We start from the raw sequence: 16,898 nt of genomic DNA on the forward strand, positions 1-16,898 counted from the left end.
AGATATGGTGGGATGTGGACACACAAGTGAATGTATGAGTTGCATTGTTGCTAAATTTTCGATCATTTGCAGTCTTTGAAATGTTTGGAGCCACACACCTAAGAACAGTTGATTTACACAGTCTAGGTGAGACATGACAGCAGCGGCAGCCGGCATGGCTCACGGTGGGGGTCACAAGGGGGGGCTGCATGTCATGGGTGGTGTCACACTGGGGACGAAATAAAAAACCGAAACATAAACTTACCTTGAGGCCGGTCCCGCGTCGCTGCTCCTGCTCTCCTGTCTCCGACTACAGGAATAGGAAGCCGGCAACCAGGCTCCCTCCCCTAAGCCAATCACAATGCTGCAATGCAGTGTTGTGATTGGTCTGAGCGCCGTGATATGGCGCTCAGCCAGGGGCAGGAGGGGTGGGCATGTTCTCCATGCAGGCTGTAATGCAGCCTATATGGAGAACAGGGAAGTGCGCATGACTGGTTTGGGTGGCCCGAGAGGGCCAACCAAACAGTCATTGCACACTTAGGAGTGGGCAAACCACTCTTATCCTGTTCAGAGAGCAGAGCAGCCCCACCCACCCGCCCGCCAACAAAGCAGCAGGACACGTCACGAAGCATAAAATGATAATAGCTGAAAGTTATTATCATTTTATGTTTCTCTTCTTCACCCTGCTTAAAAGCAGTGGGGCGACACTCCTATGCCATAGCAGAGGAGCAGCCTCTGCATGACAGGGGTAATGATGTCCCAAAACATCTGGGGGAGACAGATATTAATGGAGCAAAAGGACTTACAGTACACTTTATCTGCCACCTTCTTTGCCTGCTAAAACACTTTTTCTCTTGTATATCTCCTCATTTAGAATTGTGTGCAATTTGACTATGATTTTGTGTGATATATGATTAGCACCCTTCCCTTCTGGGATACAAACATTTAATTTAAAACGTTTTGCAGTAAATGGGATAATGGTAACCTGGCATTATCTACAGACACACAATTTTAGAGGGTATGCTAACATCAGATGTGCGTAGGGCAACATAAACAATGCAAACTATATGGATAGCACTGTGACCCATAGCAGTCTTCCCAAGCACAGATATTAAGACAGGCCACTGAAGTCGCCATGCATGTGGTACAACAAACCTATGAAGTAGCCAAGAGACATACTTCGTGTTTACCTGCAGCACTGTCCGAACAGACTTTGTCCTACCGAAATCAAAATGTTGTGTCAGACAAAGGACAGAAAGGGACCCATTAGCTGATGAGCAGCTGCAGCTGATGGCTTAAGATGTGGTCCAAGTCCATCCCAGAGCCAGGTCTTACCCACAAGCCACATTAAGTGATAGCTTTTTAAAATATCTTAAGATGTCATAAATGATGGTAGTGTCATGCTGTTGTCAAACTACTCACGATTGCTATCCCTGAGGACATTACTTGAGCTTAAAGGATCGGGTTCCAGGCACATAAGAATGCCAGGGGAGAATTTTAGCTGATGGCACACTGCACTCTACCAATTCTGATGGGTCTAAATCCTTCAAACACTAATATAAGGGACATAGATACAATGTCATATATGTATGTCCACAAAATACATTGTCAACAGCATACTGACCGTGGGTAAAGTATGATGAAGGAGATGCATCCTACCCACAGAAGTCTCTGAACCAGCTACATCCCAACAAATTCGACATGGCACCAGTAGTGCTGGCTGCCAGAGATAGTCAGTTTCCGTATTAGCTAGTTAGAGGTTTCCAAGGACATGGTTTTATGAATGATGCAAACCAGTTTATAAATGGTCTTCACGTCAGAGAAGAGCCATTCCGAAGACATTTGAAGGTGATATGGTTGAATGTTCTTGTGTGTTCAGCTGGCTTGGCAACTGAACGGAGGCTTGCATTGAGGGATGATAAGGCTAATTTCTGAATACCTTTGAATATGGAGTTACCCTAGTCCCGGCAATATCCTTCAGCCCTTGCATATGCATCTCTGCACAGAATGCTCCACAGAGATCCATTTGTGAGTCTAATAGGCCACTATACAATATATTCCTTCAGTCTTGCCATAGCTAAGCGATAAGCATTTGCACCAACCTGTATCCTTCATCAGTAGGATGCTACTTGCCAAGGAACAGAGGTGGAATGCAATTGAGAGGAAATCATTTGCAGTGGTCTGGGCACTGAAGAAGTTGAGACCATACTTGTTTGTGACACACTTCCCAGTTCAGACAGACCCCTAAGATGGCTGATGCAAATAAGAGAGGAGAATCTAAAGCTGTTGAAGTGCTCCATCTCCCTATAGGGAATGTATTTTACTGTGAAACATCACCCTGGGACTGACCATTTTCTGCCTTTGTGATGATAACTCCCAAGATCATGGCAGTCCCTGCCGTGGTGGGGGATAAAGTGTTTGTGCTCTCATTTTTAAACATGGTAAAATTGACATACACTTGATTGGCACATTTAATTTACTTGTACGTCTCTAGTATATGTTATGAAAAATGTGGAAATAACTGCAGATAACAGTAGAGAGAGTCACACAGTTATACGTGGTAAAAGAAGAGTGCAGGCCAAAAACGTGTTGATGAGGAAGAAGTGAGGAGTTTACTTCAGAACAGAGTGTATGATCTGTAAGGTCATACAGGCACATGTATCAACTGAAAGACTCTCGCAATTTAAGAAATCGCATTTTATTCATGTTCATATATGGGGATTTGAGGACAGAGGAATTCAGATCCTTTGCCACAGTGGGCTCTATGAGTGATGCACAGGTGTGCTATTGTCATGCCTGGCTCCGGAGCGCAGCGCTAGGACCAGGCGGGATGAGAGGTTGCGGCAAGGAGGAAGCGGAAGGGCGGAGCACCAAGGAGGCACAGGTAGTAGAAAGTTGTATTTCAATAAAGAAGGTTGAGCCTGTACTTGCTCGTGCCTGGTCTCCTCATATCCTGCGACAATACAACTGGCGACGAAGGCTGGGATCCCGAACCTGCCGATCCCGGTCTGGAGACACACACTGCAGCGGTGAGTCAATGCGTGCCAGCTGATGTCCGTGAGGTCACTCTCAGCCTAGAGCCTGACACTGCTTCTCATCGTGTGCTGCCTCATCGTGCCCAGGGTAAGCCCCTGCCCGCCTGCCTACAGTTTGATTGCCAGCTCTGCCCACAGCCTCGTGCACATGTCCTACTCGGCGGCCATATTAGAGTCAGGCCATACAGCCACAGACCCTGCAAACACCACAGCGACCATCTTAAAACCAGGCAATAAAATGTGCAACCTGCTCACTCACAGATCCTGGCACCGTCAAGGCTCTATACACCCTTGCACCTCCGGCCACATGCCCTAGAGCACCTGCTGACCCCCAGAGAGAGTCAATAAGCCAAATTTACACTGCAGCATGTCAGTGGCCCCGGACACATCGCAAAATGCACAGCCAGGTCCAGAAATGCTAGGCGTATCCTTCCTACGCCCCCAGAACCTCTGGCTCTCACATCTGGCAGTGGAATGGGTCCATGATGGCAAAGCTGGCTAGAAGACTTCGAAGACTTCATGATGGAACCGCAGGTCACTGACCCCAAACAGCAAGTCATTGCCCTGTGCAACCTGATAGGCAAAGATGTCGGACAAGTCATTAAAGAAATGCTGCCAGTCACTGCAACCTCATATTAAGATGTGAGAGAGGGACTGAACAGGAAATTTCTTCACAAACGAAATCTGGACTACAAATGGTACACTGTCAATCTGGCATCACAAGAAAAAGAGGGCCAATGGGTGACTTCATCACACGGCTCAAACGGTTAGCTCGCTACTGCGAATTCGACAACTTCAACATGGAAGATGCACTTCACCTACGAATTATAGAGGCATGCCAGTCAGAGTCACTACGTCATCACCTGCTAAAGAAACACTAATCACTCGACGACATCGAAGAGCTGCCGCGCATAAATGATCAAGCCATACACCATTCGAAAAAGATGGAAGCTGGAAAAACAGAAAAACGTGAACAAGCATACCGACTCCACTCTCAAACAGACATGCAGCACTGGTCAGGTTACAAAAAGCCCCCGAAGCCTGCAAGCCAAACTCGCAGTGGGAACAAGAATAGCAGCAACAGGAAACAACATCTACACTGCTACCGCTGCGGACAAGATTACCCTCACACGGGCCCATATCCTGCCATGGGACAACATTGCCACCGCTGTGGGAAGAAGAATCCCTTTGAACTGGTGTGCTATGCACCCCGCAGAGAATCTGCACCAACAAGGCGCACCCCGGGACCTCACCATCATGCGAGAGCAGTGCATGAGAGGCGAGACAGGTCGACCAGCTCATCAAGATCCAGTATACGGTCGCACCACACACACCGGTCCCGACGCTCATCGTCGAGGGAATTCTCAGCTCTCACCCCCATATCTCAGGATAGTGATGAATACGTGTGCATGGTAGCAGACCCCGACAGGCTAAAGAAATACCCGAAACTGCATATCCAAATGGGAAATCACCCAGCAAAAGTTGAACTAGACACTGGAGCGTCGCTCAACTACATATGTGCGACAGAATACAAGAAAATGAATCCAAAACCCAAACTACAGAAAGCTGCTGTATGCGTCTTTACATGGATGTCCAAAAAGCCTCTACTGTGTCTGGGACAGTTTCGGACGTCTCTAACATACAAAGACAGAACAGTTCACGCACAGATTCACGTCATAGAAGGACCTGAAGCAGCCGACTGTCTCCTTAGCCTACCCACTGCTGAACGCTTAAAACTAGTGGAGATCCTATACAAATTCAATGACTAGCCAGACATCATCAGCAAATTCCCAAAGCTGTTCACCAGACTTGGCAAACTGGCCAACTTCAAAGTCCGACTACACATAAATGGGCAGATATCACCCGTAGCTCAGCACCACCGAAAGGTACCTTTCCTCCTCCAACAAGCCATGGATGAGGAGCTACAAGACCTGCTGAGGGCTTACATTATCGAAATATCGACTGGACCCACACCGTGGGTATCCCCAGTAGTGATTGTACGTAAGCGGGGAGCGGAAAACAAGGTGCGCCTGTGTGTGGGCCCCGAATACAGCAATAGAACGAGAAAGACACCCGGGACCACCCATCAGTGACATGATCACTCGCCTAAATGGGGCAAAAGTCTTTTCAAAATTGGATCTAAACAAAGGATATCACCAGCTTGAGCTTCATGAGAAATCCTGTTACATTACCACTTTCTCAACGCACCCAGGACTCTTCAGGTACAAACGTCTCAATTATGGAATTTCCTCAGTTGCAGAAATATTCCAAGAGGCAGTGAGGCGAGTTACTCATCACATTCCTAACGTATTCAACTACAGTGATGATATCCTGATATTCAGTGACACTCTCTAGGAACACAACAAAGCTTTAGATCGAGTGTGTCACACTCTTCTAAACGCCAATCTTACAATCAATCTGTACAAGTGTAAATTCCACAAATCGACGCTAAAATTTTATTTTATAGACACATCTTCTCCAGCGTTGGAATGTGACCTGACCACGAAAAAGTGATGTCATTGGCTGACACGCCAGTGATTTCAGTGGCATACGATCTTTCCTGGGCATGGCCAGCTACTGCGCCCAATAAATTAAAGACTACGCCACCATTAGCTATCCCCTGCGGGATCTCACAAAAGAAGGACAACCATTCCGATGGTCAACAAAATGTAAACGAGTGTTCAACAAAATCAAGACTGCAGTAAGTTCTGCCATTAGCCTGCCATACCTTGACCCTCGCAAGGAAACAGAAATCATGGTTGAAGCGAGCCCAGTAGGACTCGGAGCCATCAGTACGAAGATGAAGGGGACCAGCAACACATTGTAGCATACGCCAGCCACAGTCTCATGGACACCGAGAAAGCATACTTCCAGACGGAAAAGGAGAACCTGGCGGTTGTATGGGCATGCAAGGATTTTCACATTTTTGTATATGGGAAACACTTCACACTGATCACCGACCACCAAGCCCTGATAACCATATGCGGGAACCCCTGAGCGAAGATGCCACCAAGAATTGAGTGATGGGTTAACCCAGAAGACTATATATCAAGACATCCCAAGGTCTCAACACGAACGAGGCACTCACTGGCAGAAGAATATATCCACTTCGTCATCGATCAGGCGTGACCACCAGCTGTCCCGTCGCAATCAATCACAGAAGTCTCTGCAAAAGATGCCACGCTCCAAAACATCATACACCGCATTCACACAAATGAGGGAACGCCAACTAACAAGAGCGTCAATGCGCAGGAACTTGCGTCCTTCCGACACATCAAAGATGACCTTACAATCAGTGATAACAGACTACTTCTAAGAGACAGATGAATTGTCATCTCACATCAGTTACGTCAAGGAGTTGTCAACTCGGCACACGAGGAACACCGAGGTGTAGTGGCAACAAGAAAAGCACTACGGGAACGTGTCTGGTTCCCATCCCTCGATCACATGGTAGAAACCACGCTTCAAGACTGCCCTCAATGCCAACTGGTAGGGCTAAAAGAACTGCGGCCCCCGCTCCAGATGTCTGACCTCCCAGACAGTGTTAGAATTGGGGGTCTCTAGTTGGCAGAGGTAGGTACCTTTGACCAAATAGGGACCCTTGCTTCTAGTCAGGGTAAGGGGCTACACTTCTAAAATAACCCATGCTCACCCCCTTGGTAGCTTGGCACGAGCAGACAGGCTTATCTCAGAGGCAGTGTGTAAAGCATTTGTGAACACATACAATAATACAGTGAAAACACTACAAATGGACACCACACCAGTTTAGAAACAATACGTTATCTTTATTAGACTTAACACAAGACCAAACAACAAAAATCCACAATACTGTAATCAAAAATAGACTTTAAAATGGTAGAAATAGCTTAGTTCAATGTAGATGGTAAATGCAACACTTTATTCTCATAGTAACTTAGATACGTCACGCAAAACAAGCAAAAGGGTCGCAGGGAAGTTGATGTGCCCTTCCTTACACTCAGGGGAGTGGATGTGTCAGTTCCTTACTGCTGCACAGGGGAATTAAGGCTCGCTTCCTTACTGTGTGGGGAGTTGATGTGTCGTTTCTTACTGCATCCCGGTGACGATGCAACAAGATGGCTCCTCGATGTGATGCGATGATCTAGTGCGTGCGACAAAATGGCGTCTTTGATGCGATGCGACAACATTGGATGCAATGTGTGCATACCCGACGGCCATGCGGCGAACTCGGTAACTTCTGAGCCGCGATAGGCCCTGCGACACGCTTCTCCGGTGATGCGACGGCGACCTCTGCGGCGGCGACACGCTTCTCCAGTGATGTGACACACTTCGTCAGTGAAGCGACGGCAAACAGCTGCGGCGGCGGCGGCACACTTCTTCGGCGATGCGACGGCAATTGCTGCGGCAGCAACATGCTTCTCCTCGTTGCGACACGCAGTCTTCTCAGAGGGCCCAAACAACAGTAGGCACCTCTCTGCAGGCCGAATCCCTAGCAAGGGAATTCAGGGGAGCTGGTGGCGAAGTCTTGTATCCCTAAGAATTCAGGCAGGAGGCAAGCACAGTTCAAGCCCTTGGAGATTCTTCTTCAAGATTATGAAAAGTTCACAAAAGTCCTTTTCCCCTTTCCTTGACAATAAAGTAACCACTGCAGGCCAACCCCAGAAATAGCAAAACAGCACAGGGGCAGTCTCCTCCTTCAGCTTCCTTGGTTCTTCTCCTTGGCAAAGGTTCATCTTGATTCCCAGAAGTGATCTAAAGTTCTGGGGTCTGGGCCCCAATATTTATACCAGTAAATCCTTTGTTCTCTGAAGGCAGAGGGTGCCTGTGCCAAGCCAAAACCAGTTCTGTGCAGCTTCCTGGCAGGAGGTGGAGACAGCATTGTTGATGGCAGACCTGGCCCAGGTAGCTGAAAGGAAATCTCCTCCCCCTACTCTCTATTCTATGAGGGCTCAGGTCAGTGAAAGGAAATCTCCGCCCACCACTTTCTATTCAATGCAGGTCTTATTCAGCCTAGCCTGACCCATCAGACTGCTGGAGCCAAAGCCCTCTCCAGCCCCCTGTCCCTCACAAACCAGACATGAAATACACAAACCTAGCAGAGGCATGCTGGATGGTTAGGTAAGAACATACCTACTTTCTAAAAGTGGCATTTTCAAACACAGAATGTAACAAGCATTGGCATAGCCAATAGGTCTCGCTTTTGGGAACCTTGTAAGTTTTTGGCCCCAGCGATTGGCTTTTGCAATGTTTTTAAGCTGTGTTGAAGAGCTCTATAGCACCACTCTACAAAACCACTCTACAGCACCAGGTAGGGCAGAGTCACTGACTTCAGCGCTGATGCAAAGCACGCCCTGGAGCCATTTTATAGTGTTCGGCAGGGCTGGGGCAGAGTCACTGACTTCAGAGCTGAAGCAGAGGGCGCCCTGGAGCCATTCACCAGTGTTTTCATTTGTTACAGCAACTGTGCACCAGAGGGGCACAAATATGTATGGCAAAACTTTCCCATGAGGAGGGCTTCAAATTGTAAAAACAATAGCGGCTGTACAAATTAAAGCACTACATAGACGTGGCACTGCAAAATTTGCCGCAGTTCCGCAATGCACCATTTCCTTGCAGCTATGCCCCAAATTGTCATCTCTTCAGCTCCAGGTGACAACCCATTTGGCTACAGAAGAAACCATTTCCAATTGGCCTTTCCACAAGGCCCCTCTCTACACTGCGCGAACGAGACACATGCAAGAAAAAACACTGCAAATATTCAGACAAAAGGGTCATCTTTTTCTCACGTTTTGGAAATCTTCCATTGGAGGTGCAGGAAGTGCCTACATTCTGTTGTGAGAGTTCAGGCTTCGGAATCTTGCTGAGGAGATAAAAATGTAAGACAGGCTGGCCGCTGCAAGCCACCGAATAAGCTTGGAGCCAGGTTGTTGAATAAAAGGGGTGTAGGGCTATTGCCTAATCTTTACGCAAACATTCCTTCTGGGCACCCAGAGACCCGCAGTTGCATTGGGAGTGTGAAAAACAAAGGCAGACATTTTCCACTGTCATCAGTACGCGAGAGAAACATAACAAACAGCACTGTGCATGTTTTGAAAAGCAGGAGACCCTGTGTTTTTTAATGTGGTGCTTCGCCATCAAGTGAATTCTTTTGCTCCGTTGCTGTTTTACGAAACAAATGAAACACGCAGGATACCCGTTTGGAGATTCCAATTCAGTAGTTGCAAATATGGTTCTGCTGTACCTGGATGTGGCGCCATATTTTTGATTCCGCCGTTTCAATTCCCGGCAGAAAGCGAAAATAATATTTGTACTGGGGAAATACACGGATCAGCTCACACCAATCTACACCGTTAGATACAAATGGATATAATTTGCAACGACTACAATTTTGCTTCACAGCACGTCCGCGCGCCGTTCAGAGAAAACCCCGTACACTGCTAGAGGATTCGGAGAAAACAAGAGCAAAGTGGTCCAAAAGAATTCATGCTTGTATAGGCAGTGCGCATGCGTATTATAAATTGTAATGCTCCCTTGCGCGCGTGTGTGTAATGCGATTTTCTCGAGCACTGGACTTTACAGGTTATAATATAGGTTTCCTGAACCCTAGAGTCCCGCATTCTCAGCTGCGCATGGCGGTTGCACCCGCCCCTTCTTGCAAACCCGAGCCGTTTTGATATTTTACTTTTTGAGCCTTTATTTATAGTTCCTTTATTTGTCGTGTGTGAAGTACCAGCTCATTAAAGCAAGCGTTTCGTGGGGTTAAAGTTCACACCAGGCAGGTCTGTAATAAGAGCTCACGCCTGACGCATCAACTCTGTCGGGAGCGCCAAAAACGCCGACAGCAGCTGTGACTTCATAAACCTCTGAGAACAGTTGGAAGTGTGCCAAGCCAAGAACGAGATGCAACAAGTGAGGTAGCACCGCTGGTTAGCGCGCGTTTGGCAGAGAAGTGAGAGAAAGGGAGACAGGGAGCGATGCAAGACCTACAAATTACCTGTATCGCAATAAGAGACATTTTTCTGATTCATTAAAGGTCCTGCGTCCTTCTTCTTACGGGTGTTTTTTTATGTTTAACATGTAGTCTTTAAAACTCATTGGATGGGTGGGAATGTGATTTCAAGCCATAATTAAATTCAAACAACTCCATCATTTAAGATTTGAATCCGGGAAAGGGAATGGAGAACCTTAAGCAAAAGTCAAAACCCATTCTGGAAAATTTTACAGCAAAACAATGGGGCCATGAGGAAACAATCTCTCGGCATGCTGTGGCGGGGGCGGGGGAGCGCATTCCAGGTGGACCCTTTGAAGTATGGTGCACGCGCCAGTGGGCTGAAGCGCTTCTCCTAACGGATTGCATGGTGGCACGATGCACGTGATTGTGCGCGTGCTCGCCATGCAATCCACTTTTGGGAGCACTTCGAAATGCCCCTCTTACTAGAGTCTTGCATAGCGATTGCGTAAAAGCAATAGCTAAAAATCACCCACACTAAAAGATGTATTTTAACATTCTGAGTTCAGACATACTAAACTTTATTTTCCAATCTTGTTCCTAGGGTCAGTTATGATTTTAAGATGTTATGATCAAACTGCCCATTCTGGCCTATGGGAACAGATAGTCTTGCAATAGTGAAAAACGAAATTGGCCGTAATTCACTATCAGGACATGCTATACACATCAGGGCATGTCCTATCTTTTACAATGCACCCTGCCCTTGTGCCTACCTTAGGGGTGACTAATATGTAGAAAAGGGAAGGTTTAGGGACTGGCAAGTGAGTGCACTTGTCAAGTGGACATGGCAGCCCCAGGCTGCACACAGGCTCTGTAATGGCAGGCCTGAGCCACATTTTACACGCTGCTTCTGTGGGTGGCACAACCAGTGCTGCAAGCACACCAGCAGCATTTAATTTACAGGCCCTGGGCACACTTGGTGCACTGTACTAGCGTCTAACTACTAAATCAAATAAGCCAATCATGGAGTCACTAATCCATTACAACAATTTACAATTTAAAATTTACACTGAATAGCAGTGGCAAAGTGCCCAAAGCATCTAGACCAGCAAAACACTTATAAATACAGGAGGAACAGCAAAAAATGGAAGGGAGACCCACGCCAATGGTGCCAGGCCTAACAGACAGTGTATGGCAACCGGTGGCCATTGACTTCTTCAGGCCACTGAAGTCCAGGAAATACATTATTGTCATCAAGGATGAGTATTCCAGATTCCCCATCGTGCAAGTATTGTCCACAAGAGCCACCACCATCATACCGATTCTGGACGAAGCATTTGCTGCATGGGAAATCCCCAGGGTAGTCAAAACACACAATGGCCCGCCATTCAATGGACACGACTTCACAGAATTTTCCAGACACCTTAACTTCAAACACCGGAAGATAACTCCCATGTGCCTTCAAGCCAACGGGATGGTAGAGAGGTTCATGGCTACAATAAAGAAGACCATACAACTAACCCTGGGCGTAGTTCGCGAAGTAGCACTTCGCGAAGCTACGCAAAGTGCAGTTCGCACTACGCGAGCTACGCGTAGCACTTCGCGAACTGCGTAGTACCTTGTTCGCACTGTGCCAGATGTCGTTTTCAATGATTGCACAGTGCGGACAAGCAACCGGCACTGTGCAATCATTGAAAATGGCATCTTGCACAGTGCGAGCTGTAGTTTTCTGCTGCTCGAGTAGATTTTTACTCGAGCGGCAGCTTTCTCAACGCGAACTGGTAGTTTCTCATCGCAAGCAGTCGCGAGCATACGCGACCACTCGCAATGAGAAACCTGACCTCCTCGCGTTGGGAATCTCGCCAGGAGGTTTATTTTCCATGCTCGCGATCGCCAACTTGATGTTGCTGATCGCGAACAAGGAAAAAGTCACGCCGGGATGTCATTTTGCTTGCTCGCGGTCGCCAACTTGATGTTGAGGCCCGCGAGCAAGCAAAAAATGACCGCAGCACTACGCAACACTACGCTACGTGTGTTCGCACTGTGCTACGTGCAGTTCGCGTGGTGCGAAGTAGCGCGAAGTAGCGCGAACTTCGCAAACTACGCGAGCGTAGCGTAGTGCTTTGCCCAGGCTTACATACAACAAGCAGAACTGGACCGCAAGATACCCAACTTGTGCTCAATGAGGTGTTGAGAGCATATCAAACCATGCCACACAGCACCACCAATAAATGCCCAGCCACTTTGATTCTGGGAAGAACACTGCACACCAGAATACCTGTCACAGATACCACTGTGCGCTCCAGGTCCCATTCCCGTGACCACATGATGTTGGCAGAAGTTGATAAAGCAAAAAAGGCGAAAATGAAAGAATATGCGGATAAACGCCGCAACGCTAGAGCATCCAACATCTGAGAAGGAGACTGGGTGCTGGCCAGACAAGAACAGAAGGCAAATACAGACAGTCGATACCGTGACCAGCCCCTACGAGTGACGAGTCGGAAAGGAACTATGGTCACAGCCGCCTCTGAGAGCAAGAGAATCACACAAAATATGTCATACTTCAAGAAGTCCAATCCAACAGCCTATACCCACCCAGCAGAGTCAGAACAAGACACAGATGACTCAAGTCAAGAAGTTGAGACCCGAGAAACACTAGAGACACTACCAAGCTCAAGAGGGTCAAGAGAACTACCCCTTCTGCGCAGGCCATAGAGAATCATTCGGAGACCTACACGACTCATTGAGGAACTTTAACTGAGTGAACATTGGACTTTAAGAAGGGGGAGGTGTGATATTGTAATGCCTGGCTCCGGCGCGAAGCGCTAGGGCTAGGCAGGATGAGAGGTTGGGGGAAGATGGAAGCGGAAGTTGTATTTCAATAAAGAAGGCTGTGCCTGTACTTGCTCATGCCTGGTCTCCTCATATCCTGCAACACGACAACAGGGTTTTGAATTTATCTATAATATGTATGATAGTGAGCCAATGTAAAGTTTTGGTGGCAGGGGAGATGCGTCCTCCATGGCTGAGGTGAGGAAAAGCTTGACCACTGCCCTTCACACTCTTACGAGCCTTCTTCTGAGATGTTCTGGGTAGCCCAGGAAGAGAGCATTCCAGGCTAAGGTTTTTGAAGGTATACCAGGTAGGGGAATATGCGATAGAGGGTGTGGAGATGCTAAAAATATGTTTGTACAATTTTGTTAACATTGTGCTCTAGGGAGAGTTCTGAATCCATAATTATACCAAGGTTTAAACAGTTTTAGAGTGAGAGGTCATATGGCCCAAGTTGAGTGGTCAAGGTAAGTTGTCACCACTCCGATCATGCCATGGCAGATCAGGATGCCAGTTTTGTGAGGGTCAAGTTTAAGACGATGATTCTTTATCATCCAGAAATTGATCTCTTGCAGGAAGGTGAGAAAGATTTTGTGTTTAACTCTGGTGGCTTCAGTACTTTAAGTGGTCAGTCTTTGTGTCATTGCCATAGTACTAGCATGTCACATCGAAAAAGATTAGCAGATTAGTGGTATCATTTATGCATTTAAAAGTAATGGTGAAGGTGTCAATGCTCAGGGTACTCCATAGGTCGCTGGGCTGTTCTTTGAGTGAGGAAGGTTTAAGAGTTTGATTTAAGTTCTGTTTGAGAAACAGATATGAACCAGGCTATCGAAGAATCCATGGTCCCTGGGTCAAGCACTCTGGTGAGCAGATCTGAAATTTCACTCTGTGTGATGCTGCAGTGAAGTCCCGGAAAATGAGCATCCATGTTTTATTGTTGTCTGCCATGGTTTTCAGAAAGTCACAAATGGAGACTAGTGCTTTCCCTTTCACAGGTCTGAATCCTTCCTGTGCTAGATAGAAGAGGAAGTGAAATTCTAGGTGTTGAAATTGGTTGAAAACAGGCCGCTCCAGTATTTTTGCCAGGAAGGAAATATTGGAGATTGGTATGTAGACTGAGGGGTCCAAAGTGAGTATGGAGGATTTTTAACATCAGTTTGAGTTGAGCATTTTTTAAATTGATCTGGAACTGTCCCTTGTTTTATAGAGTTGTTGAAGAGGGACAGGAAAGACTCTAAAACATGTGAGTGTGCCAGCAGATCTTCGAAGAAAGCTGGGGGACAAGGGTCTAATCTCCATCAGATCCTCCATTGAGATCCTGCAGATCTACTGGATTGTGCTCATCTATGCAGAGTGGTAGGTGACATAGGATGGTAAAAAACAAGTGTTTGAGTGAGGCTGTATTAGGGTGAAGATGTGGGCCCATCACCATAATGATGGACTGGTGGGTTGATACCTCAGAGATTTGGTGATTGATTTCTTCAACTTTATTTGTGACGTGTTTGGCCAGTGTGTACAGAGCTCCTGGGAAGGCACTTTGTGTCACAGCCTATAGGTTGCTAGCCTCTGAGATGACTTTATAGAGCTCTTCTGGTGTGAGAAGTAGCTATTCTGTTTGTGAAGTGGGCTTTTTTTGGGTGCGTGGTTGTCCTGTAGTGTCTGATTTGTCACTGGAATGCCCACCTCTCATCTGTGGTGTAAGAAGCCATTTTCATTCAAAATGATGGTTGGATTCTTTGGTTTTCCCAATAAATGCAGAAATAGAAAGAAGGGTAGCTCAGATTGAGTAGCTCAGATTAGGGAGCACCAGACTTTCTTTAGTGGTTCTATAATGTTGAGGATATCTGTTAGTGAACTCTAGATGGTGTCATGTGTAAGAGGTGAGGAGTAAACATTGGAATCCACATGAAATGAGATGGTGAGGGTGGTGGTGAGGACAGTAATTTCTATGTGTTTAAAGAGTCACCCACAGTGCATTGCCAATGTTTGTTTGATTATGTGGTGGGCGGAAGGGATTGAGATTGTAAAGGAAACAAGAGTATGACCACCCCAATGTAGTGGTTTGTTGTTGAGCCTTTCAGGATTGGCTTTAAACGTATAGATGAGCTGACACAATTATCTAATTCTATTGTGGAATTTAATATTCATGCTTGATGATTGTATAAGAGTTATTTTATCTTTATTACATTTTGTTGTATTGGCATATTGTTATCTATCTATCTATCTATCTATCTATCTATCTATCTATCTATCTATCTATCTATCTATCTATCTATCTATCTATCTATCTATCTATCTATCTATCTATCTATCTATCTATCTATCTATCTATCTATCTATCTATCTATCTATCTATCTATCTATCTTTATCTAAAATATATTACATTGATTGAATTACTGACTAACCAATAATAATTTAGTTTCATGTACTGCTTAATACTCCACTCAACCCATTTATAAATGTAGTAGAAGTGCAGTAAATAACAGGTGTTGCCATGACCCAATGTAATCAATTTACTGAACTGAAAATGCTGGAATGCTGAGTCGGCTTGGATGGCAGTACCGTGAGCCCAGTGGCACAAAGGGGCTTTAAGCCTGATTTCTTTCACCTGTTGATTTTGTCTGTCTTTGCTCTTTATATATAGTTGAAGGCTGTTGTACGTGAATGATTGACCTCTAATGGGAGGTAGGTTATTTGAGGAAGAAATGGCGAAGCAGGTTATGTGAAAGAGAAATAATATGAGTGAGAGAATGAGTAAGTGAATTAGTGTGTGGCACATGTCTGGGAAGAAAATTTTAAATGGGAGCAGCAGCAAGCCCTCACTTCTCTGGGCTTTGAACGAGAAAGGTGCAATAGGCTCTAAAGTGGATCCAGACAGGAATTAAAACTACCACACAATATTGGGTCTACTTTAGCTGCAAAACGTATTGTAAAATATGTCATGAAACTACTAACCCAATATACTGACAATCATGGACTACTAAACAATTACTGGTCATAGGTGAAGAATGCGGATGCCCGCCGTACCCGCAGGAGGCCACCTAAAAGGGTGGCACTTTAGTGCCATTTGGGCACTAACCCACCCCTCACCAGTGGTTGGGCTACTGTTAGGAGTCCGCTCGCCGTGGCGCGCTAAGGTCGTCCCATCCGGTGCGCCGAGGTGGGGGAGGGTATATATGCCTCCCACACACTCCCTGGCATCCTCTGTTCCCCAGCCACGCCATCTCGACTGTTGTTTCGCGTCGTGTGGCCCGTTTCAACCAAATCGGGAGTCATGTTTCCTTCCTCGCCGGGCGACGTGGTCCAGGTTCCCAGCAGATTGTGAGGTTAATGTTATGACATGAGGGCAGCCTATGGGGACAGAGCAATGCTCCACCCGGTTGGGCAGCCAGTTTCTTGAACCTGTGTGGGGAGGAGTTTGGAGATGCCTGGGTGTGCGAGCGGGTGCAGGGGCCGTCTCAGCCATCTGGTCTTGTGTCCCCGTAATTGGTGGCCGGCCTTGCCAGCGTGGTTGCGGTCTCCTTTGTTTCCCGCGGGACACGCTGTGTCCACATCATGCCTTTGCTGCTGATCCTTTGGCTGGCGGCGCAGGGATGGGCATACAGGGTTGAACGGTTGAGCCTGAGGCATTATCACGCCATCTTGTCTGGTTGTCTCGCGTCGGATGGCGTTGTTGCGGTCTCCTTCCCCCCGTTGGATACGCTGTGTCTGCAGTGAGCCTCGGGTTTCATGTACCCGGGACCAGGGGGTCGTCGTCTTGCGCGGTGAGTTGGGGGCAGGGAAGACCGTTTGGACCTTGGCTGCGGCTGATCATCTTGGCCAGGATGGAGTGAAGCCGGCCAGTTGTGTACTGGGCTCGGACTGACCGAGAAGGGTGTTTGAGGTGTTGTTTGGGGCTGGGTGGCCTCAGCACTGCGGGGCAAGAAAGGGTAGGCAGTCGGGTTGGTCTGAATGCTCGGAGGTCCCGACCTCGCTAAGCAGGTGGATGAGTGCCTTGGTGAAGTGTCAGTAAGAGATGGGTCATGGCCCAGCCGCAGAATGCATTGCAGGTGTAATTGGTTCTTCCACGTCAGCCCACGGTCTGGCAGCTTGTGGAGTGGACAGCGAGTTTACACGCTGT

Source organism: Triturus cristatus, chromosome 7 (genome assembly GCF_964204655.1).
Source record: "Triturus cristatus chromosome 7, aTriCri1.1, whole genome shotgun sequence".
Classification (NCBI taxonomy): Eukaryota; Metazoa; Chordata; class Amphibia; order Caudata; family Salamandridae; genus Triturus; species Triturus cristatus.